This window comes from Delphinapterus leucas, chromosome 9 (genome assembly GCF_059928025.1).
Source record: "Delphinapterus leucas isolate spDelLeu-1000000601 "Yukka" chromosome 9, BTC_Dleu_Yukka2, whole genome shotgun sequence".
NCBI classification, from domain to species: domain Eukaryota; kingdom Metazoa; phylum Chordata; class Mammalia; order Artiodactyla; family Monodontidae; genus Delphinapterus; species Delphinapterus leucas.
The window spans coordinates 30407778-30434048 of record NC_143137.1 but is presented as its reverse complement, the minus strand read 5'-3'; positions in this window follow the sequence as shown (position 1 = coordinate 30434048).

Below are 26271 nucleotides of genomic sequence, written 5' to 3'. Positions count from 1 at the left end.
GAAATTTGTGACCCGGGCTTGGCTTTCTCCACTAATTTGTTTTCATATCTTTGGTAGAGTAGAGCCAGTCAACATTACCTCTATCTTCTTCACACAATTTTTAACAGCTTCTGTATGATTTCTGGGGTGAATTGTGCCTGAGAGAGTTTCCCAGGCTGGGAAATTTTTTGGTCACTTTTTCACACAGAACAGATCAACAAATTGCCACCCATCATTGGCTAAGGGTTGCTCTTCAATCACATTGTGATTGAAAGCACATCTGAAGGTCCTTTGCAATGTCGTGAGCATAACATGCTCCTTTAAGAGGTCAAAGAACATTTGATTTTTCAAATAAACTAATCTTTTAAATGTCCATTTCTAATAGAGCTAAATTCATTATAATTAATGTAACCACACTAGTTGAAATGACTACAAAGGAAAAGAACCTTGACTTATATCTAATGTTTTGAGTCTGGTATTGCATATTTGTTTTCTGAATTGATAATGGGGTAATTCAATTAACGTTTTACATGTGATATGTATTGGTATAAGCAATTTATTTTTGCCATCTGTTTCACTTTACAGGATCAAATTCAATGATGATATTGTCATCAAATGGGAAGGATATGAATATCCTAGACAGCTGCTTAATTTACTTATAATTTTAATATTCAAAATAATTTTCCCCATGATCTTAAGTGTATATAATCTTTGTTAGATACATCATTTAATGATAGAATAATTTCAGCTTATGTGTTGGAATACATATTTTAAATGCCGCAAGATAAATTTCCTCTTAAAATCTACTAGATTACTACTCTAGAGATTACCTTGAAAATGATTTGCGTGTGTGTGTGTGTGTGTGTGTGTGTGTGTGTGTGTGTAGTGGGGCCAAAACAGCCCACTGAAATCTACAAATTCTTCATAAATATCTTGATGGTATAAAAAGTTAAGGCATGTTTGAATTCTTGCTGGTATGTTTGTTTTATCATTATTATTACACTAATTACATTAAGTTTTGGATAAATGTTAGTTTTTGTATTGGTGAATATTATTTTACTAAAATTCCCATCCATTGATCCAGAGAAAACAAAATAATAAAAGACCATTTTTGGCACAATGCTTGTGAGACATATAGGATTTGTCTTGGTGTCCCTCTCTCCCATTTTAGGAAAAGCGTGACCTCCCTAGCATCTTACTATTCCAACCTCCAACTTCCCTGTCCCAGCACAGGTTGCATCGCCGCCACTGCTGAGAGTTTTCAGGAGTTTCAAGCGCAGCTTTCTCATAGACATCCTGAGTTCAGTCCCAAACTTTATCCAATGATGTGTTATTGATTTTAACAGTGAGTGGTTCAACTGTTGGAGTAGGTATTTGAGGAAAAGCAGATTTCCCAGTAATCCTCAAATCATTCTGTCCATTTCCTCTAGGTCTATATTGAGCATTTCTAATTTCACTAACCTTCTCTCCAAATATATTTACCTGATGTAATAACTATCTTGAAAGTCCTTTATACATGCACATGATAATTTTAAGCAGAAAAATTCTTTAGATAATAGGTAAATCTCTAAATGTATTAAATAAAAATTCACCAGGTGGGATTAGGAAACGTTGTATCTGGTAATTTTATATAGGAAAAAAAAACGCTATTAAAGTATCTCCAATCTTTTGAAAATGTAAATATTTAAAGTCTAATTTGATCCCCCAATTATGACAAGAGTGGTCTGAATACATTCCAACCAAATGCTTCATTTATTCTTTTTTTTCCTGACCTGATATCAATTTTCTTTCATTTGTGTCCTCATTAGTTTATCGTTCTATTTCTGGAGGATATGGATCAATTTAGCTGTCTGCCAGAATTCATAATGAAGATTTCATAGAAATACTGATAATGGTCACACTGTTAAATGTTCTCATTCTTTAATCCTGAACTGCCAGACATCTTGTTGGTATTTTATCCCTAGCCTATTTTTATTCAATGAACAATTTTTATATGAATAAATATTTATTACCCTATACAAGAGTAGAAATATACCCTTATATAGAAGAAATAGGATGTTCTGAATTGTACAGAGATATTCAAACAGACTGCAGCTTTTGTTCTTAAAATGCCTGCATGTAGCCAGGTTAACTTTATTTTCAAATATTTCTCTTTGCTCCAAAATCCGCATCCCCACAGATTAGGAGCTCAAAATAATACGATGTACATTTTCACTCTCCAGTGATAAACAGCAATTTAGTTCTTTTTAATATTCCATTGCAGATGTGTTCAGAATTTGTGTCTCTATGAAATGATTTCTTGAAAGAATTGAAAAGCAATTGGAAGAATTTTATATGGACTATTTTTTTGAATCCTAAATTCACAAATTATAAACATAGGAAATAAACCTGGAAATTCTTGCAGGAAAAATAGAACACACTATTGATTATCTTTAGTTTTCTGAAATTTTAAGTATTGAAAGTCTTAAATGACTAGCCAGTATTGGGTTATTTTGGAAAAAGTTACCAGGAAAAGCATTGACCATTGCTAAAATCAATTTAAAATATAATTGTAAGGCTAAAGGCAACAAGATCACTTGTGCTGTGGTTTCCTTGTAGTTGCTCATTACCTCTCCAATTTCAGTGATTTTCTCTGTGAGATAGTGATAATAATATTTACCTAATGAGATTTTTAAGAAAATTACATAAGAAGTAAAATAGCTAGAAAGTGAATTCTAACTATTTTCAGAATTTTCTGGTTCTGTACTCTGATGTCTGTCATTAATTTTGCAAAATTCTCGGCCATTATTACTTCAAGTATTTATTTTCTTTTCTCCTCTTTCTGCTATTCTCATTGCAAATATATTACATTTTTAGAATTGTTCCTCTGTGTGGGGGTATTATGTTCATCTTTTCCATTCTTTTTTCTCTTTGCACTTCAGTTTTGGAAGTTTCTATTGACATATCATCTAGCTCACTGATTCTTTCCTTGGTCATAGTCAGTCTATTGATGAGCCCACAAATGTGTTTTTCATTTCTGTTCCAGTGTTTAAATTTCCAGCATTTCCTTTTGATTCTTTCTTGTAGCTTTTATCTCTCTGCTTATAACATCCATGCTGTCCACTTTTTGTATTAGATTCCTTAGCATATTAATCTTAGCTATTTTAAATGCCCTGTCTGATAATTCCAAAATTCCTGCCATATCTGATTCTGGATCTGATGTTTGCATTGCTTTTTCAGATTCTGTTATTTGTCTTTTAACATTCCTTATAATTTACCTTTCCTTGAAAGCTGAAAAGGTGTATCCCATAAAAGGAACTGAGGAACTGAAGCATATTGACCTTTAGTGTGAAGTTTTATGTTTATCTGGCTAAAAGTTAAACAATGTTTACTGTTTGTTATAGCTGTGGTATCAGAAACTAAATTTTTCTCTATTGTCCTTGCTTTTGTCGCCCTGTTATTGAATTTTCCTAGAGCCTCATGGAGTCTGAGGCTTGTAATTTTTAAGATGTAATTTCCTGTTATCATACAATACCCATTGTTGTAGTGGTAAGGTGTGAGGGGGAAGGGAAGCATTCTATAGTCCTATGGTTAATTTTCAAGCTAGTCTGCCCTGAGCCTCCAGCAATTTGTCAATTACAGTTTAGCCTCCTATCAATATTGGCTGCAGCTGTTGGCTTCTGCTCCTAGGTTTCTACTTCTGTAGGTTGTGGACAGTTAGCTCTGTCTCTCTATCTCTCCTGTTCTGGGGGCATTAGTTTGTTCTGTGACCTCAATTCTCTGATGGATCTAAGAAGAGTTGTTGATTTTCAGTTGTTCAGTTTTTTTCTTGTTGTGAGAATGGAGGTGATAACTTCCAAGCTCATTACTTGTCAGAGAGGAAAACACTAGATGTTTTCTTTTAATACTTAAAATTTCAAAACAAATTATAAAATCCATAAAATGATTTATTTACCAGAGTGGAACTTCATTTAATATACTTATATTATCGGCTTCAATATCTTAGAACCTAAAAGGTAACTGGACCATGAAATCATATTAAGACATTACAAAATTTATTTTTATATTATATAATTGCTTTCTTTAATATAATTCATCATCTACAGAAGCCAAAATTCACCAGTGTTCCATGCTTACTATCAAAGGAATTTAATGTGATATTAGTCTAGATTCAGATTTTGACATTAACATTTAACTTTAATATTGATGTAAATTTTGGAATGATTTAATAACCAAATGACTGGAGGATTTTTGTTTGCTTTAAAGAACATAGCAACCTCTTGTTGGCTTTAGAGACTTATTTAATAATAAAATTAAAATGTAGAGGTCCTGGACTTCAGGAAATTTTGATAGCTTAAAATAGATAAACAAATATGCTTTAAATGATGTCATGGCACAGCTCATATTTCTTGCATCCTGCTACTTGGATTTTTGCAAATGCTCCACATGTCTGGAGCCTGTGGGAGTAAATGATTTAGCCATCAGCTCATAAATGACTTTGGAAATTAGTTGGAGGTTAACTCTCTGCCTCATTGCCCCCCCCCCCCCCCCCCCCCCCCCCCCGCAAAGTAGACAAATAGTAATTGATTTTGATGGCATCCACAAAGTACCTTCCCCTATTGAATAATGGAGTAGCATTCACAGAGACATCCCCAGGATACAGGAACAATTAAGTGGGTATCAATGAGATGTCATTAAGAGTTTATGCTTGTGCACTTAATCTCTGCCTACCTTTAGCAGTTGTGCTGCTTTAGGGAAACTACAAAATGGTTTATATCTTGTACCAAATACTCTACACTTAAATAACTACTTAAAATACACCAAAATAGGTATCTAATCATGATAAAGTAATCATCTTTACTGAAGTAATGAACTTAATATCTCATCATTACTGATGTTTATTAGAAGGAATAAAGCCAGTACTGAATAGGCCCTGTGATAGGCATAATAATCACCTCCTTAAGATATCCACTTTTAAATCCCCCAAATCTTTGAATATGTTACCTTACCTGTCAAAGGACATTTGCAGGTCGAATTAGGAATCTTGACATGGAAAGATTATCATGGGTTATCAAAATGATAACTCCAGAAGCTGGATAAAGAAAGAGAACAGAGTATCTCTAGAGTCTACAGAGGTAATACAGCTCTGTCAATAACTTGATTTTTGCTCAATGAAACCTACTTCATACTCTGACCTCCAAAGTTGCAAGATAATAAATTTGTGTTGTATTAAGCCAATAAGTTTGTGGTAACTTGTTACAGCAACGGTAGGAAATATGCAAGCACATCAAATTGAAAAATTTTAGGATATTCTTGATAACTGAGGGCAATGTAATGAACCATTGTTAAGCGGTTATTTATGTGCTAAGAAGTATGTCAATTTTTTGCATAATTTAGCAAACACATTAACTCTTCATATATAGATTTGGTTATCATCTACATTTTACAAATGTCAAAACAGAAACCATGAGAGTTGATATAACTTGCCTAGACAAATTTAGTATGACTAGAGCTAGAATTCTAACAAAGGGAGTCAGGTATGGAAGACAGGGATCTGAGCCACTGAAATATACTATCTTCTTGTTGGAATTAAACCCAACTCCTTTCTTTAGGACTCCAAAAATAGTAGAAAAATAATTTAAAACAATCAATTAAAGAGTCTTCTATTCCCTTGTTACTGGAATAGGGCTTAGGAAGGCTACAAATGAAAAAGATACTATTCCTGTCCTCAGAAATTTTATACTCTATTTAAAAATTATACACTCTGGAGTATCAGATGAACTTTTGTATCTTTAATTAGAATCTAATCTTGAATACTAGCCCTTGGCCTAGTGTTTCTATATTTCAATTAAATAACTGGGTGGGGGGTGGGGGATGAATGATATCATGGTTTGTGACGTGTCCAAACAGTGAAAGGAAATATTAAGTTGAGTCTAGAGTCCATCATAAGCTCTCAAGTCTCCCCTACTTAACAGGCTTGTTGCAATTTGTCCTCATTTATTTCAATTCCATTTAAATATCCAACCTCTGAATCTTTCATATGGTGAGGGTTCATGTTTGTGAAGAATGACTACTGGAGCCAAAGTTATCTATGAATAATTCAAGATATGGAGTGTTTCAGAGCATCAGTTTCCTCATTGGTAAAAATGGAAGTAAAAATGCTTACTTTTTAAATTAGTGTGTTATTTAAATGAAAATGGCCACAATGCACCTAGGACAGTGCCAGAAACTCAATAGTTACTGCTATTTTGTATTTTAAATTTTTAAAAGTATTTAATTAGCATAAGCTCCAATTTCATCTCAGTTTATGGGGTTTGTGAGACATAATTTAGGCCGTATTTCTGAAAGTCTCGTCTACTAAGTCTGCCTGCTTAAATTCTATGCCCTTCTGCCTTTTTGAGCTTATTTTGGGGGAAGGAATAGGGGCTCTTCCTTCCTTTGTGCGCCTGAACTTCCTTTGTGTTCTCTGAACTGTGTTGGACATAGTCGAGTTCAGGGTCTTTAGAGACTGGAGAGTGCTGCTAATAGGTCTATTTGGCATAATGGCTGGGCTTTATATAGCTTTGCTAGAAGACTGTTCCTGCTCTCTCAGAACTATCTCAGAGCCAGCTGTTTAAACAATGAAATTTTCTCAAAATAGGCCTTTACTGACAATTTTCCCCTCTACAGTTGAGACTACTCTCTCTGTGAACTCAGTTTATTTTATTCTTTTAGGTGGTTAATGGCTGTTGGAGTTCTTTCAGAGATGCGGCAAAGGATTCAGTATAGTTTTCTTCTCCCCTTGCCTACCTCTTTATATGAGTAGTAGTTGGTTTCCAGATACGAAATATAACAGGAAAACATTCTCAAACAATAGATTCTGACCTAATAAAATTTGTAATACAATGGTCCCTTTTACGTTTCATCCTTGAGATTTTTTTTTTATTTTACGATTTCCTTATGATTGACAATCTTACACTTGATAATTTATAAATATTTTAATGAATAAATGAATGAATCAAAACATAGTTAAAACATCCAGAACAGACTTAAACATATTTCCAGAACCTGATCCACTTTGCACTTCATCTGATGACTGTAAAATTCTAAGTTATATTTTCCCAACAGCAATAACAATCCATCTTTTATATTTGACTCTATGGTATTCATTACAAGACCTTCCCTGTAGGTCTGGATCTCAAACAATGGAAAATATCATCTCTATTAAGTGTTTTAGTACTTTAAGTATGATGAATTAGAAAGGTCAGATGGTATTATCATAATGGTATTTATCAATACTAAACGTTATTGTGCATTTACTTTTAATATGTTTTAAAATAGAATATACCACAAGTAGCATTGTTTTCTTAGTGTAAGATAGTATGTTTTTGATGATGTAAAGTTGACAAACAGTTTACATATTGATGAATGAATGAACAAATGAATGAATGATGTAAATTTATATCAAATTCTGAAGGAAATATATATGTAGTGGATAGGAATTAAAGTAATAGAATATTACTATATTTTTATATATTTTGCTAGTCATGTTAATGGCATAATTTAAGGCCAATGGAATCATATTTACTTTTCAGATGTGAAAAGAGAGTAAGAACTCAATATGTATCCAGGCTTAGGATGTTAGGTGGCAAAAATGGGGTGATTCCCATTATTGTGAGTACATTTAAAATCTTATCCAAATTAAATGTAACTAAGGAAGAAAGTGCTTTGATGAAATATCATTAATGAGTATAACTGTAATTACCGATGTGACCTACTATTTTTTCATGTATAGATATAAATTGGATAACATTAAAAGTAACCAGGCAAATTTCACAGAAACATTTCCTATCTGCATAAGGTAGAGTATCAGATTCTCTCGGTTTCCTCACTTCAAAGTATTTTTTGGTCTCTCAAGAGTATGACACACACATAATTCTCTTGTGTCCTTTTGCTCCAGTTTTCTTCATTGACTTCTCCTCAGAAGCCACCTGAAATGGTATTGCTGTCACTGCTGTAATCCTCCATTACAACAATGAAGGACTCTGACAAAAGTCCTTTTGTTCCCTGATATGTCAAGGTGCCAAGCCATGTCCTCTTCCACCTAGAAGTGGGAAGAACTTTCCTTTCTCTACCTGTCTTACATAGTTGCCTGGGCACCAAAAAAGTAATCCTTATGTTTCATAGAGTCCTTCATGAATAAAGTTGCTTTATTTTCTTTATACAGACACTATCATTACAGATTTTCTCCAGGCAGTATAGCCATGAGGTGTGGTGGCTAGGCAAGTTTGACTACTTGAGACAAATCACACAGTGACATCTAGGACTTCATATAAGCCCACCTGCAAAATCTTCTCTGTTTCAACAATAAACTCTCCATCAGATACCACCAGGGTGGCTCAATTTACTACAGTACATTAGAGAAGCATTTCAGAGTCAGAGATGAGAGGCAAGTTAGGTTCTATTTGCAATGAAACCTCATCAAAATTAAAACAGTATCCGTAAAAGACATTTGAAGCTGTCCTCTTTAGAACATGTGCAAGTGCTAATGAAGAAAATTAACAAAAGAAGAAATCCTTAAACGATATTTTTTATGTATCTTTCTTGGAGTATAATTGCTTCACAATGCTGTGTTACTTTCTGTTGTACAACAAAGTGAATCAGCCATATGCATACATGTATCCGCATATCCCCTCCCTTTGAGCCTCCTTCCCACCCTCCCTATCCCACCCCTCTAGGTCACTGAGGGGTGATCTCCCTGTGCTATGCAGCTGCTTCCCACTAGCTATCTATTTTACATTTAGTAGTGTATACATGTCGATGCTTCTCTCACTTCGCCCCAGCTTTCCTCCCCCGCCATGTCCTCAAGTCCATTCTCTATGTCTGCATATTTATTCCTGCCCTGCCACTAGGTTCATCAGTACCTTTTTTTTTTTTTAGATTCCATACATATGCGTTAGCATGCGTTATTTGTTTTTCTCTTTCTGACTTAATTCACTCTGTATGACAGACTCTAGGTCCATCCACCTCACTACAAATAACTCAATTTCATTTCTTTTTATGGCTATTATATTCTGTTGTATATATGTGCCACATCTTTTTATATCTGGTGTTTGGAATGTTTAATATTTTTCTGAATTTAAGCTTTTAGCTAAAAGGAAAGAAGTCTGTGGGCTCTATGGTCATTTCCATAATAGGCTGACTTACTTAATCTACTCTTTTACTCAGTTCTTTAATAAGGTCTCTAAAAATAAGTTAAAGGTCAAAATTATGTTTGTCTCTTCACTTACTCTGTTTTTGATATTAGTTGAACTAATAGCATATATTTCAAAAAAAGCACAAAATGATTATTAATTATGCTCTAGTGACATTTTTCTCTAATAATTCAAGATATGCCTATGAACTCAATGAAAATGTGAAAAATATTACTCTTTTTACATTAAAAATTTTGTATCATTCAACTCAAAAATATTTTTACATTCTCTTTGATAACTAAAGATGTAAGATGCTTTAATATATAGATGAGCAATGATTGGATGACCCCTTTATAACTTTTCACACATGAAGCACAATGTTAGCACATATTTTTTCTTCAATTTTGAGGTGCCTAGAGGATCTTACTAAGAAGCCATTTTAAATACAAGTCCACAGTTTACATATATATATATATATATATATATATATATATATGGGATCTATCTATCTATCCATCCATCCATCTGTCTATCTACCTCTCTATCTGCCTATCTGTTCACCTAGCTACCATTGTGATTGTCATCAAGACCATAAACAGCAGATATTGGACAAAATATAACTTTGATTATTATTTTGTTTGAAATCATTATTATAGCTGCCACTCAAACTATACCATCATCCTGCAATTATGTAAATATTTTCTTGTTAAATTAAAGGAAAAAAGTCAATTACTGTCTCTACTTATTTTTGGAATGTAGACAATAAAATGTAGTATTGTTATGTCCTTTTTATGAATAATACTTTTGATGTATTTAACTTTGATCTAATTGGATGACACACTGCAATTCAAATAGAACAATTTGCTATATTTTCATGTGCATTATTTTTAGAACTGTAGGCAAAGACTTCCCAGCATAACTTTTTTTTCAGAAAACAACAAGGCTTTTATGTATGTTGACATCTAATACTTTACAGAAATTGCTCTTGGAAATGAATCTTACTAATAAGGCTGCACTGTATTCTATTTATTAGAAATCTTGCTTCTGATGAACCCATCTTCATTTTTATTGTTTTTGTAATAGAATAGAAGGAGTTGATTAATGCTAGCTAAACCTGTTTTCTATTTGACATTTTGACATGTGCAGCTTTAAGACCATTCAGATTGATAGAATACCTTAAATGTCATCTGTTGCTTGGCTTTATAGTTTGCCTTTTACTCACATATGAAATGAAGGTTTTGGAAAAAATTGTTATTTCCTTTAAATATAAAACCAATAATGTTTGTCTGTGGTATCACCTTTGTTACCAACAGCGATTTGATTAAGAAAAATGCTAACAGTATAGATGCTTTGTGCAGACACTAGTTGTAAAGACGTGTTGCAGAAACCCCAAATCTTTCAAATGAGTAAAGTTGTCTTTCCTTTTTTTTTTTCACTAATCATCAGTGACTAAGCATAGTTATTCATTTTCTTTAAATCAATCTTGAAAACTCCTTGCGCTCAAAATTATCAGTTAGTGGCAAAGCATTGCAGACACTTCAGATATCTTTCTTTTTTTGGATCTTAGCTGAGTTTTGACATATGGCGCTTGAGAGCCTGAAAAATACATTTACTTATGAATTTAAGCTGAATTCTCTTAAATGTACTGGAGTGTTATGAGCACATTTTTTATTTTGCCAACATTTAAAATCATTTCCTTGTTTTGGATCTTCCTATTTCTATAATATATGGTGTTTTTAAAATAAAATTGCTGTTGTAAAAACATCCTTAAAGTGACTGACCTATACTTTTAACGTTTCAAAACTAACTTTCAGATATACTTTATAAACATAAAATATAGTTATAAATATTAATACTAAATGAATAAAATTGTCATAAATCAAAGTAAAATTGGATGTCTCAGTTACCTACCCCCTTATTTCTTATGTTTTAATCGGAGACAATCAGTTGTCATCAATCACAGATTATCAATGATCTACTAGTAAGCTGAGCTACCGTCTCCACTCAGCAGTTGCATTGCTTAATGAGACAATTAGAGACAGGGCTAATTGCCACTAAGTTTTACCCCATCTTGTTGTGTCAGTAGGATCCAGTAGAAACTGGGTCAATACATCCATTTAGCATCAATAAGTCTAAGCAGCATGATTGGAAGTGGCACTCTACTTCTCTCCCTGACTTCCCCCTCGTTTTAGCAGTGACCAATGGGGTGCTGAGCTTACACCTGCACTAAAAAATAAAGAGGCACTACAAGTTGGTGTCCTACTTTTGCAGGGTAAGTGTCAGCAGGACAGAAGGGTCTGAACCCCCACCCTGCCCATCTGCAATGAGGTAAGGTGAATCAGTGTGAGTCAGGAGGGCTTTTCAGTGAGAAGCTGAGCATATACACCCACCCAGCTATCAAGCTGTACCTCAAAAAGTGTCTTCTTGTAAACAGGAAGAGTCTCATAATATCCAAACATCCAGGATACCATGGAAAATCACTACTTATACCAAGAACAAGACAAATCACACTTGAATGAGAGAAGACAATAAAATATGCCAACACCAAGAAAATTCGGATGTTGGAATTAACTGCAGTTACACATTTGCTTAAAAACTGAAGAAAAAAAAATGAAAATCTCAGGAAAGAAATAAAGTCACAGAAAGGAATCCAATGGAAATTGTAGAGCTGAAAAATAAAATAACACAAATTTTTTTAATATCATGGTAAGCACTCCATAGTAGAATGGAGATGAAAGATGGTATAATCAATGAACTGGAGGACAAATCAAAAGAATTTACTCAATCTGAAGAACATAGAAGAGATAGACAAAAAATATATATTATATATATATATATATGTCTCAGGGAACTGTGGGACAATAACAAAAGACCTAATATAATATTCATATAATTTGAGGAAAATAATATAAATCCTTGGATATAACATTCATATCTAAGGTAATGAGAACAAGAGACTAAGACTGAGAAAATGTTCAAGGAAATAACGGCTAGAAACTTCCAAAACTTGGAAAAAGACATAAACAAGTTCAAGAAGGTAAGTGAACTCCATATAGGATAACCAAATAAATCAACATCAAAGCATCATAATTAAACTTTTGAAAGCAAAATTCAAAGAAAAAAATCTTGAAAAGACCCAGAAAGAGCATATTACTTTTAGAGGACCATCAAATTATGTGACAGCAGATTTTCAATCTGAAACCATGGAGGCCAGAGGAAGTGGCACAACATCAATGACTGAATAAACACTGTTAAGTGAATTTCGTAGCTGATGAGATATTATTCAGGAATGAAAGGGAAATAAAGACAATTATAGAGACAGGAAAGTAAGAAAAAAAAATATTAGCAGTTCTACCCATAAGGAATGGCTAAGAAATTTTTCTAAACAGAAAAGAAATGATAACAGAAGAAGGCTTAGAACATCAGAAAAGAAAGAATATGGCAATGAGTAAAAATATGGGTAGGGCTTCCCTGGTGGCACAGTGGTTAAGAATTCGCCTGCCAATGCAGGGGACACAGGTTCGAGCCCTGGTCCGGGAAGATCCCACATGCCACAGAGCAACTAAGCCTGTGCACCACAACTACTGAGCCTGTGCTCTAGAGCCCACAAGCCACAGCTACTGAACCCGTGCGCCTAGAGCCCATGCTCTGCAGCAAGAGAAGCCACTGCAACGAGAAGCCCATGCACCGCAACAAAGAGTAGCCGCCGCTCACCACAACTAGAGAAAGCCCACACGCAGCAACGAAGACCCAACGCAACCAAAAATAAATTAATTAATTAAAAAATATATGGGTAAATATAATAGATTTCTTTTCCCTGGGTTTCTTAAATCATATATGCTGGTTGAAGATAATACAACACTATATGATGTGGTTCTCATTGTATATACAGGAAATATCTAAGTCAGTTTGTTTAAAATGGTGGAAAGATAAAAGCAGTTACATGGAAGCCAAATTTCTGTACTTCACTTAAAGTAGTAAAATGTCAATACCAGTAGACTGTTATATATATAATACGTATATAATCTCTTATTATTGTTTACAACTACATGTAAAGCAAATATGATATCAAAATCAAAAGTTTAAATAATCAACATAAAAATTAAAGGTAGATAAATCCACAATCAGAGCAGAAATCTAACACACCTATCCAATAGCTAGTAGACCAAGCAGGAAACAAAATCACCAAGGATGAATAGGATCTGAACACTATAATAACTTTACACAGTATGCAAACAGAGGACACAACAACCAATAACAACAGACCTCAAATTCTTTTCAAGAGCACATAGAACATTTACCCAAACCAACCATGTACAGGGCCATACATAAAAATGCTTAAACAAATTTTAAAAGATTTAGCTCATTAATCTTATGTCCTCTAACCACATGGCATTGAACTAGAAATTGATAACAAAATTTAATTAGAAAAGTCATACCTTTCTTGAAATTAAGTCATATATTCATAAGTTAACTAAGAAAATACAATTTTAAAAATATTTCAGTGAAATATCATTGCATAATGAAATATTAACACTTGTGAGGTACAGCCAAAGCTGTGTGCAGAAAGAAATTCATATACATAAAGCAATTATTTAGTAAAAACAAAGTAATAAATATCAGTGATGTAGAATCAATTTCAAGAAAGAAAAACAATTCATCAAAGAATAGAAGGAAATATAATGATTTTAAAGATTTGTAGAAATAAGTGAAATCAAAGCAACTGTAAAGAAAATCAACAAAGCAGAAGTTATTTCTTTAAAATATTAACCTGATTAAAAATGCTAGTAATTCTGATTTACTTTGTTTAAAAATAGAGTGAATATAAATATTAACAAACATCAGAGATAGAATGGCACCTCTATTATAAATCCTAAAGACCCAAAGGATAAATAAGAGGACAAATTCAGCAAATCAATGTTGCACTTTGACTGAAATATACCAATCCTTGGAAAATGCAACTAAAACAAAGCTAATGGAATAATAAAGAGTAAGATTGTATTGGCCCATATTGGAATGGTTTATTATCCAATACCTATATATTTATTTTAAAGAACACAAAAATTTCCTTTCCTTCAAAGAAAACTCCAGTACCAGATAGCATCACCATTAAATTCTTCCCAAAATTTGAGAAATAAATAATGTTAACTATATACATCTTTCAGAGGAGAACAAAGTAGAAAATTTTTCTGTTTTTGTGAGGTGAACACAAACCTGTTACCGAAATCTGATAAAGATTGGGGGGAAAGAAAAATTTCATTTCATAAGCAGTAATGCAAATTCTTAAAATATAGCAAACCCAAATCAGGGATATTTATAAAAATTATGGTATATCACAACTTTTGTTTATTTTAGGAATGCAATGGTAGTTTGACATTTGAAAATCACACAAAGAGAGAACAGGAAGTTAAACAACCACTGGAGGATTCACCTAAAGATACCAGTCTCCACAAATTAACATATAAATTCAATGCAATTCTAATCAAAGTTCTATAAGGTTATTTTTATGAAAATTGAGAAGGTATTTCTAAAATTCATATGAGAATTTTAAAAGCCAGTAACAGTCAAAGCAATGGTGAAGAAAAACAAAGTTGAATGACTGTCAAATTAATACCCACTCCAAAGTTATAATTAATAAAATGATGTGTTATTGGTCTAAGACTAAATAAATGGACAAAAACAATGGAGCAGAGAACTTGTGTTTACCAAGTATACCTTTAAGAGAATGAAACATGATGCATATAATAAAAGTTATTCTCAGCTCATATATCCACCATGTCCAGTACATTATAAAATATACTGTAAGTATCAATAAAAAGTAAACACACAACCTCGTAAATAATGGCAATAACTTGATGAAATACATTGCAGATTAAATTATTCAAATTGCTGATAAATATATAAACTTATCACATTGTGTTTAATATTATTGTCTCTTTTGCTAAACTAGCAAAAAGCTTTGGAATTTGAGCCAATTTAAAGAAATTCTTTTTGTAATTCTAATAGATTTCTCACTTGAGTATCTTCATGTTTTTTTACTATATTCTTATAACATTAACAATAGATAATGCAAGAGCATATTGACTAGATATAATTTTATGTTGACAGATTTTTTTGTCTTTAAGCATTTCAGATGATCACTTCATTGTCTCCTTGTTTTCATATTATTTGATAAATTCTATTGGTTACTCTTTTTTTGCTTGTTTCCCTATATATAATGGTATCATTTTATTTTCTGACTTCCTTTAAGATCTTAATTTTCTTCATGGTTATGCATAATTTTATTTTAATATGTCTTGGTGTGTATTTCTTTGGGTTTATCTCGCTTACAGTTCATTGAGCTTATTTGATCCAGGGGTTGACTTTCTTCATTAAGTCTGGATTTTTTTGAAAATTATTTATTTGAATATTCATTCTGCTACTCCTCCTCTACTTAAACAATTCCTATTAAGAGACTTCAAACTATTTTACATTTTCCCACAATTGACTGAGTCTCTCCTCAGTTTTTTTTGGTTGTTGTTTGTTTTTTTTTGGCCTTTTTTAGAAAGTTTCTATTGCCCATTTTGCAATTCAAAAATCTTCTTTTTTCTTTTCCTGTGTTGTTCAACTTTCTGTTATTCTTGTCCAGGATTTTTTTTTTTTTTTTTGAATTCCAACTATTGCTTTTAGAGCTCTGGAAATCCCATGTTTTTATCTTAAATATCTTCCATTTCTGTACTAGTAATGTTCATGTTTTCCTTTATATTCTTGAACATGTAAATGTTTTTAAATATAATATATGTTTTAAAGTTCTGTCAGCTCCTGTTTTGGGTTCTATTTCTATTGTTTGGTTTTTCTCTTAGTTGTGTGTTATACTTTGTGCTTCTTGGAATATCTACTCATTTGTTTTTTAATTTTATACTGGATATTTTGGTATATGTACCTGTGTGTATGGGCACATGTAGTTTTTAAAAAAATATTTGCAGGCAGTTAATTGACTATTTGCATTAACTCAGGTCATTCAAGCCTTCTTTTCTAAACTTTTTAGAGAACACTAGGAAAAATTATTACTCTAAGACTACTTTTGCTATACCACTATACCCTGGTTTTCAACAGTGTCTCTTCACCCTGGCTAATTGAGACTCCAACAACTCTCAAGACTTCATAAGCTCTGGTAGTACTCCAGCTTATTGCTTCTTGACTGTTGTTCTTTGCCTGTCATTGTCCAATCTCACTCTAATTATGTAGTGTCATATTCAGCCAGACTGAAAAGTACTCTTCAAGATATTTCTTTTGCTTTTTGTTTGAATACCTCTTCCCTCTCTGCCTTTCTAGTACTCTTGCCAGAAAATACAAAACTGCTTCCACTCACTACTCATTAAAACCTCCTACCTCAAAAAAAAAAAGAGAAAGAAAGAAAGAAAAAGAGACCTCTGTTATACCCCTCCTGGCTTTGTGATCTAGAAAGTGTTGTCAGGTAGAAAACTTGGACTTTTATAGGGCTTTATTCACTATCCATATTTTTTTAAACCTTTTAGGAATAATATTACCAATTTGCCTGTTTTCCAGTTTCTAAAAATAGTTTTTTTCATACATTTTGTTCAATTTTCTAGTATTAGTTACACCATCAAAACCAGAAAATGTAAAATGTGGAGTGATGTAAAAAACATGGCAGAATTAAAAGCTGTTTTTGTCTCATCCCTTCAACCTACAACCAGTAAAACATCTACAGTGCAACAAAGGTGCTTCTGCCCAACACACCAGGATGTGGGAGAATTTCACATATTTGTCCCCCTAAAGGTAGTGGAGTGGAACACATAGAGGAAATGGAACTGAGGGAACAGCAGGGGTAATTCCTACAATACCAGAGGCCCTCAGGCCATGGAAGCGGAGCCTACAGCCCCAGAGAATCCGATAGTAGCAGAGGAGGCAGCACATATGACTCAGGCCTCTGGGCTGCATTGGTGACTGTGGCCATAGGTAACTGGAAAATAGCAGCAGTGAGGCCTGGGGCTCTGTCCCTCCAGTCACTGAGGTCCCCATGACTCTGGCTCCCTGCCGCTGTACCCAAAGTCAGTAGAAAATAGGAAATATTAAAAATCAGAGTAGAAATGAATGAAATAGAGACTACAAAGACAATAGAAAAGATTAATGAAACTAAGAGCTGGTTCTTTGAAAAGTTAAAATAAATTGATGAACCTCTAGCTAGACTCACTAAGAAAAAAATAGAGAAGGCTCTGTTAAATAAAATCAGAAATGAAAGCAGAGAAATAACAACATATACCACAGAAATACAAAGGATTAAAATAGAAGATTATGAACAGCTATATGCCACAAGTTGGACAACCTAGAAATGGACAAATTCTTAGAATCATACAACATTTCATGAAGAAATCTGAATAGACACATCACTAGTACAGATATTGAAACAGTAATCAAAAAGTTCCCCCAAAACAAAAGTCCAAGACCAGATGTCTTCACAAGTGAATTCTACTGGAAAATTTAATACCTGTTCTTCTCAAACTCTTCTAAAAAATTGAAGAGGAAGGAATGCTTCCTAACACATTTTACTAGGTCAACATCACCTGATACCAAAACCAGACAAAGACAACACAAGAAAATTACAGGTCAATATCTCTGATGACCCTAGGTGCAAAAAATTTCAACAAAATATTAGCAAACTGAATACAACAATACATTAGAAGAATCATACACCATGGTCACATGGAATTTATTCCAGGGATGCAATGATGTTTCCACAACAACAAATCAATCAAACTGATACACCACCTGGAGGAAATGAAGAATAAAAACTATATGAGTATGTCAATATGTACAGGAAAAGCATTTAACAAAATTCAACACCCATTTACAATAAAAAACTCAATAAAGTGAGTATAGAAAGGATGTACCTCAACATAATAAAATCCATAAATGATAAACCCACAGCTAACATCATACTCAATAGTGAAAAACTGAAAGTACCACTCTAAGATCAGGAACAAGGCAAGGATGTCCACTGCTGCCACTTCTATTCAACATAGTACTGGAAGTCCTATCCAAAGCAATTAGACAAGAAAAATAAATAAAATCATCCAAACTGGAAAAGAAGAAGTAAAACTGTCATTATTTGCAGATGACATGATTTTATATATACCATCAAATTAAATAGAAAACCTAAAGACTCCTCCCAACACTATATGAAATAATAAATACAGTAAAGTTTTAGGATGCAAAATCAACATATGAAACTCTGTGGCATTTCTGTATGCTAACAACAAGGTAGCAGACAGAGAAATTAAGAAAATAATCCCACTTACAATCACAGCAAAAAGAATAAAATACCTAGGAGTAAATTTAACCAAGGAGGTGAAAGACCTGAGCACTAAGAACTGTAAGACTGTTGAAAGAAATTGAAGAAGTTACAAGTAAATGGAAAGTTATTCTATATTCATGGATCGCAAGAATTAACATTGTTAAAAGGTCTGTACCAAAAGCAATCTACTGATTCGATGCAATCCTTATCAAAACACCAAGGACACTTTTCACAGAAATAGAACAAAAAATTCTATAATTTATATGGAACTACAAAAGACTCAATAGGCAAAGCAATTCTGAGAAAAAAGAACAAATCATAGTCCCTGATTTCAAACTATATTACAAAAACATAGTAGTAGAAAACAGCTCAGTATTGTCAAAAAACAGATAAACAGATCCATGGAACAAAATTGAGAGCCCAGGGAAAAACTCACACATATATGGACAATTAATTTATGACAGAGGAGTAGAGAACATGCAATGGAGAAACAATACTGTCTTCAATAAATAGTAGTGGAAAAACTGAACAGCCAGATGCCAAAAAATGAAACTTGATCACTATCTCATACCAAACACAAACGAACTCAAGACGGTTTACGGTTTAAAGACTTGAAGGTAAGACCTGAAATCATGTATAGGAATAAATAGGCAGTACATTATTTGACAGAGGTCTTAGCAATATTTTTCTAGGCATTTCTCCTCAGGCAAGGGAAACGAAAGCAAAAATAAACAAATGGGACTATATCAAACTACAGAAAAGCAAATTGAAGCTGAACTTATTTTTATAGGTCATAAGTGATATATCTAAATAAATTGATTTTATCCAACACTTTAAATTACATTTAAAAGTAATGAAATAACCACAATAAGGTGTATAGCTGAATGTTTATATCCAACTGAAATTTCTTTCTTTTTTTAAATATTTATTTGGCCATGCTGGGTCTTAGTTGTGGCATGTGGGATCTTTTAGTTGCGGCATGTGGGCTCTTAGTTGCAGCATGCAGGCTCTTAGTTGCAGCACGTGGGATCTAGTTCCCTGACCAGGGATTGAACCCAGGCACCCTGCATTGGGAGCACAGGGTCTTAACCAATGGAGCACCAGGGAAGTCCCTGAAATTTCTTTCTTTATGGAAGCAAACCTTAACTTGTACCTTCATAATTCTAAGTAAAAAATAATTATATAGAGTATTAAATATTTTAAAATAGTGACACAAAGGTAAAATTAAAAACTGTACACTTCCAAACCTCACATGAAATTCTCACTTAACTAAGGAGTGTCATCCAATACAATCTCTGACCTGAATGGACAATGATCTGGTCTGACAGATTTGTCTAAATTGTTCCTTCTGTTAAGATGTGTTTTTAAATTATGTGATAAGTACATATGGCTTTAAAATTATTGAGACTTCAAGATCTTACCAATAGTATTGAAACATAAAAAATTTGAAACAACTTTAATATTTTTTTTCATGAGTAAAAAATTTATTTAAAATGGTGAGTATTCAAATGGGTTTTTTTTTTAATTTTCAGTATATGATCTTTTTTTTAACATCTTTATTGGAGTATAATTGCTTTACAATGGTGTGTTAGTTTCTGCTTTTTAACAAAGTGAATCAGTTGTACATATACATATATCCCCATCTCTCTTCCCTCTTGCATCTCCCTCCCTCCCACCCTCCCTATCCCACCCCGCTAGGTGGTCACAAAACACCGAGCTGATCTCCCTGTGCTATGCGGCTGCTTCCCACTAGCTATCCATTTTACATTTGGTAGTGTATATATGTCCGTGCCACTCTCTCACTTTGTCACAGCTTACCCTTCCCCCTCCCCGTATCCTCAAGTCCATTCTCTAGTAGGTCTGCATCTTTATTCCCGTCTTGCCCCTAGGTTCTTCATGACCATTTTTGTTTTTTGTTTTTTAGATTCCATATATATGTGTTAGTGTACAGTATTTGTTTTTCTCTTTCTGACTTACTTCACTCTGTATGACAGACTCTAGGTCCATTCACCTCACAACAAATAACTCAATTTCATTTCCTTTTATGGCTGAATAATATTCCATTGTATATATGTGCCACATCTTCTTTATCCATTCATCTGTTGATGGACACTTAGGTTCCTTCCATGTTCTGGCTATTGTAAATAGAGCTGCAATGAATATTGTGTACATGACTCTTTTTGAATGATGGTTTTCTCAGGGTATATGCCCAGTAGGGAGACTGCTGGGTCGTATGGTAGTTCTATTTTTAGTTTTCTAAGGAACCTCCATACTGTTCTCTATAGTGGCTGTATCAGTTTACATTCCCACCAACCGTGCAAGAGGGTTCCCTTTTCTCCACACCCTCTCCAACATTTAGTGTTTGTAGAGTTTTTTAATGATGGCCATTCTGACCAGTGTGGGTTGATATCTCATTGTAGTTTTGATTTGCATTTCTCCAGTGATTAATGATGTTGAGCATTCTTTCATGTGTTTGTGGGCAATCTGTATATCTTCTTTGGAGAAATGTCGATTTAGGCAAAATTCAACACTCATTTATGATAAATATCCTCCAGAAAGTAGGCATAGAGGGAACTTACCTCAACATAATAAAGGCCGTATATGACAAACTCACAGCCAGCATCTTCCTCAGTGGTGAAAAACTGAAACCATTTCCACTAAGATCAGGAACAAGACAAGGTTGCCCACTCTCACCACTATTATTCAACATAGTTTTGGAAATTTTAGCCACAGCAATCAGGGAAGAAAAAGAAATAAAAGGAATCCAAATTGGAAAAGAAGAAGTAAAGCATGATGCTATACATAGAGAATCCTAAAGATGCTACAAGAAAACTACTAGAGCTAATCAATGAATTTGGTAAAGTAGCAGGCTACAAAATTAATGCACAGAAATCTCTTGCATTCCTATACACTAATGATGAAAAATCTGAAAGTGAAATTAATAAAACACTCCCATTTACCATTACAACAAAAAGAATAAAATATCTAGGAATAAAGCTACCTAAGGAGACAAAAGAACTGTATGCAGAAAATTATAAGATACTGATGAAAGAAATTGAAGATGGTACAAATAGGTGGAGAGATATACCATGTTCTTGGATTGGAAGAATCAACATTGTGAAAATGACTGTACTACCCAAAGCAATCTACAGATTCAATGCAATCCCTATCAAACTTCCACTGGCATTTTTCACAGAACTAGAACAAAAAATTTCACAATTTGTATGGAAACACAAAAGACCCAGAATAGCCAAAGCAATCTTGAGAAAGAAAAACGAAGCTGGAGGAATCAGGCTCCCTGACTTCAGACTATACTACAAAGCTACAGTAATCAAGACAGTATGGTACTGGCACAGAAACAGAAATATAGATAAATGGAACAGGATAGAAAGCCCAGAGATAAACTCACGCACGTATGGTCACCTTATCTTTGATAAAGGAGGCAAGAATATACAGTGGAGAAAAGACAGACTCTGCAATAAGTGGTGCTGGAAAAACTGGACAGCTACATGTAAAAGAATGAAATTAGAACACTCCCTAACACCATACACAAAAATAAACTCAAAATGGATTAAAGACCTAAATGTAAGACCAGACACTTAGAGAAAAACATAGGCAGAACACTCTATGACATAAATCACAGCAAGATCCTTTTTGACCCACCTCCTAGAGGAATGGAAATAAAAACAAAAATAAACAAATGGGACCTAATGAAACTTAAAAGCTTTTTCACAGCAAAGGAAACCATAAACAAGACCAAAAGACAACCCTCAAATGGATAAAATATTTGCAAATGAAGCAACTGACAAAGGATTAATCTCCAAAATTTACAAGTAGCTCATGCAGCTCAATAAGAAAAACACAAACAACCCAATCCAAAAATGGGCAGAAGACCTAAATAGACATTTCTCCAAAGAAATTATACAGATTGCCAACTTTAATATTGCTGTCAACTTTGCAGTAGCAATTCACACTGAATGAATAGCACCCTATTTTATTGTATTCCAGACAAAATCTGCAGCAGGCTTTTAGAAATCTGTTTGCAAGTTGCCAAATTTAATATGCTAAAAAACTTGTTTAAAAGTTACTTCCTTTAAGAGTTACATTATACTCAACAGTTATTGAACACAGTGTAACATTTTCAATAGAATATTTTATGCTGAAGCACACACTGAAATTTAATATCATGTGGTTTTCCTCATGTGGCTGTATAAAACAGAGAAACATATGAAATGATGTAAATAGGAAAATTCAGTCACTTGAAAACTCTAGCTTACTTACATATTTTTCAAATTTAGTTTTATTGAAAACTCAGTAGTGTGTGAAAAACATGGAGCTATTCAGTGAGGGGAACATAATATTAATGAGAGAAATTGGATTTCCTATTTATGTATTTAGATATAAATAAATTTCCTATTTATAATTTCCTATTTAAAATTTCCTATTTATATATATTGCCTTTATATTCAGTATATCTCCAACAATGTATGAAATATTGAATTATGTACTGGCGGCACAGTACAATGAACTTTTGTAGGGAAATACTAACTTGTCATTATTACATCAATAGGTTTTTCACCAGTTTGTCCATTACTTAAACATTAGGTAAAGAAAAATGGTAAGTAAGTGTAGGGTTTGATAGCAGAACAGCAAATTTTTTAAAGGTTGGTTTTTTAGTCTTTTCAGTATAACTAGCACTTATACAATGCATTGCAATTAATAAGGTTTTCACATATGTTATTTAATTTGAAACTCCTCTAGACTTTGTGAAGAATATTAATACTAAAATATGCAGTTTATTATTGAAGTAAGTAGTATTCAGCGATGTTAAATTACTTATCCAAGCTAATATATATGTTAGTGGCAAAAGCAGGAAAGTATACCTTTCTTCTAATCCCATGATACCCAATAGAGTAATCACTATCCAGATATGTCTATTTAAGTTTAAATTCATAAAAATTAAATAAAATTATAAGTTCTCTTCCCCAGTCTCACTAGTCATTTTTGAAGTGCTCAATCACCACATATGTATAAAGCACTATCAGGAAATAAGAGAGAAGCAAGTAAGACAGTCTTGGGGTCTCTGTGAAACCTTAATGGTGATGTTTCTGCTGTATCTTGGAGAGTAAATGATTGTAGCCTAAAGAGTGAAAGGTAGGGGAAAGATGATGTGTTCTAAGTAGAAGGAAAAATGTATGCCAAGGTGTGGAGGCATGGAAAATCTTGGACCGCTCAAAGCCCTGTGATATATTTAATATGAGCAGGGCATACCAATGGGGTTTTTTGTACAGGAAGATTGTTATGAGGTTGGAGTGTTAAACAGAAGCCAAATTATAAATGACTTTGCATCACAAACTGAAAATTTTGATTTTTTCCCTGAAGGCTATTTTTGAAGGATACAAGTAGGAGTGTCGGAGTATTTAATGTGTGCCTTTGAAAGATTACTCTGGTAAGAGTATGGATAATGCATTGCTGGCAGGCAACACTGGAGAAGATGATCCAATCAGTAGGTTGCTGGTGGCATCTAGACAAGAGATGCCTTAGCTAAGGCAGAAAGAGTGGAGATGGATAAAAGAGGAGGGTTTCTAAAACTATGCATGAAGGAATGAATCAATCAGTGAATACAACAGAGTGTGTCTTCTTAATCTTTATCATTAAGATGTATATGCATTTTGTTTTAACAAGGTCTCAAAATATATGTTGATACACAAACTTTACCTTGCTTGTGTAGTGCGAAACGTGATTGTCAGGATTTATAAAAACTCAGCATGTTTCTATTGTATACCATTTTTTATTTCTATTTTTCCAGAGCCGATTCTTGATTATACTGGGTAAACAATGATATATATCAAATAAGACTTGATGCAAAAATTATTATGTGACATTGGTACAAATTGAAAATATTATAAAAAGAAAGATACTTGAAGGCTACATATCATACTCAATTACCAAGTACTTAGGATATCAAAACGAAATATCCACAATCAATTTAACAAAAGGGAATAGAATTGAACTTACAGGAACTAAAACATAAGCTTTCCAAATTTAGCAGTGAAATTGAATGATTGCATTATTTATTTCACAAATATTTATAGAGAGTTTCCTATATGTATTCTTCACCCAGAAACTAAAAGTAAGTTATGCAGATATACTTTCCACTCCGATTCCATTTTTCTGGAACATCAAAACAGAAAATCCTCAATCAGTTTTACTAAACGGATTTCATAATTTAACTTGGAGAAATTAATATAAACGCTTTCTAAATTTAAAATTGAATTTGGGTCATTGCATTATTCATTTATTCTTGCCCAAATATTTATGGAGCCCCTGCTATGTGTACTATGCAACCAAGAGCTAGTAATGAGAATGAAGATGTATTTCCTACCTTCCCTGAATTTGCAGGCTGAGATATGGCTTCTGTACTACCTAACTGTCTGGCAAGGAGGTCTCTAAAGAGGGCTTCATGCTATGCTAGGAGGTTCAAATATGTTATCTTACAACTTTGGGTAAGGTTGATGTGATTTATGTATGTGTAAACAGTAGTTTAAAAGAAGGGGAAGGAAATCCCTTTCAATGTCATGAATTTTAAGTGGCAGAGCTTATATTCATATCCAGGAGTAATTTTAATGTTTCCCTACACCATATATTTTAAATGCCATAATTTCCTTTTTTATTGTGTATTATATTATATGTAATTATATTATATATTATGTATAATTATATTATGTATACCATATCTGCTTTTATTCAAGCCATTTATTCACCTTCAACTACTCTAAATGTAAAGGAAACATGAAATTGATAAGAAGGAAATACAGAAGCAATAGTACAATTACACAAGAACTCTGATAAGCATTTGTTAATCATATCTCTGAAAGTTTGCTAGCAATACTCACTTCTTTTCTACCAGAAAAATTAATTTTCTGACAAAAAAAGGAAAACTGACATCTGATTAGCCAGATGGCCCTGTGGTGGTAGCATTTCAGGTCCAGGGCATATCTGTTACTGCCCACAACGTCACTCAAGTAGATAAAGAAAATATGGGTTATTAATTGACTGAATATTATAAACACTCACAATTTTATTTACCTAAAATTACACTTGAAAATGCCAACCCATCTTTTTAAATCAGCCTTTAAAATATTAAATACCTGATTAAAATTAAAGGAAAATAGAATAATCTTTGCCATGTATTCTGATTTACAAGGCAACATCCCCTGAGCAGAGACAACTGGTTTAAAGGAATCTCCTGAGTAGCACAAAACACCAAGAGACTAAAATTACTTTCCGGTACATCACCTTCAATCTGGTGCCTAGTTCCTGTCTCCTTACCTTATGCTTGCTTCTCATCCCCATATTGCGCCTGTTGCCTTCAATTGCCTCAGTAGTTTAAAAAAAAAAAAAAAAAATCACTCTTCTCTACTCTCCCAAAAGTAATTCCTTGGAGATCAATTTTCATTGAGGGGGTTTACTTTTTCCTTTATTCTTAGATTCTTAATAATTAAAAATTATATGCTGCTTGGCCTAAATATTGATGGCTGTTAATATTCTCCCATAGAGGAACACACTCTAAATTTCTAAGTTTCAAAATCCTAGCATATATCAGGATGTATCTTAAATACCACATTATTCATCAATCACTCCTTGATTCTGTTCTTTGAGCATCCATATATCTTTTTTTTAACTATCTCAAATGTCAGCTATTATATATTACTGTGTCCCAATGAGCAGTTATTAATGACTAACCTATAACATTTTTAAGGGCAGATATTTATTCTACATTTATATGCACCAATTCCAAACACTGTAGAACAACATTTTAGTAATAGCGTATCTCCAATAAAT